Source organism: Limulus polyphemus, unplaced genomic scaffold (assembly GCF_000517525.1).
Source record: "Limulus polyphemus unplaced genomic scaffold, Limulus_polyphemus-2.1.2 Scaffold3509, whole genome shotgun sequence".
NCBI classification, from domain to species: domain Eukaryota; kingdom Metazoa; phylum Arthropoda; class Merostomata; order Xiphosura; family Limulidae; genus Limulus; species Limulus polyphemus.
Window position 1 is genome coordinate 18,088 of NW_013669119.1, and position 455 is coordinate 18,542.

The window sequence follows — 455 nt, forward strand, 5'->3', positions numbered from 1 at the left end:
GTGCTTAACTTCAAACAAACTCTTCAAAATGTGCGTTTAGTGCAGTGATAGCACAGAGAGGTAAATAAGTGTTAATGTGTTTCTCATTTATGCACATTTACTACTGGTTTGAGTTTTATCTTCTGATATAAAAATATTTAATATTTCAAAGTATCAATTTTTCTGTCTAAAACGGGAATAATGCACCACAAGTAACGAATGTAAATGTATTTAAAGTAGGTTTTCAAATTGTACCCTTAGGAACCAAAACGTTATTTTTAGGAAGGGACTCTATTTAGTAGACATTTTACGTTTTACAACTAAAGCGTATCAACAAACACAATGAACAGGTGTTTTTTAATTAAGTCAGGAACGAAATATCAGTAGTAACTGCAAACTTACAAGGCGTCTTTTTCGCCCATTTCGAGTCTGATATTGGCTGCAGCTACATACATTAATTTAGTCAGACAAGATCT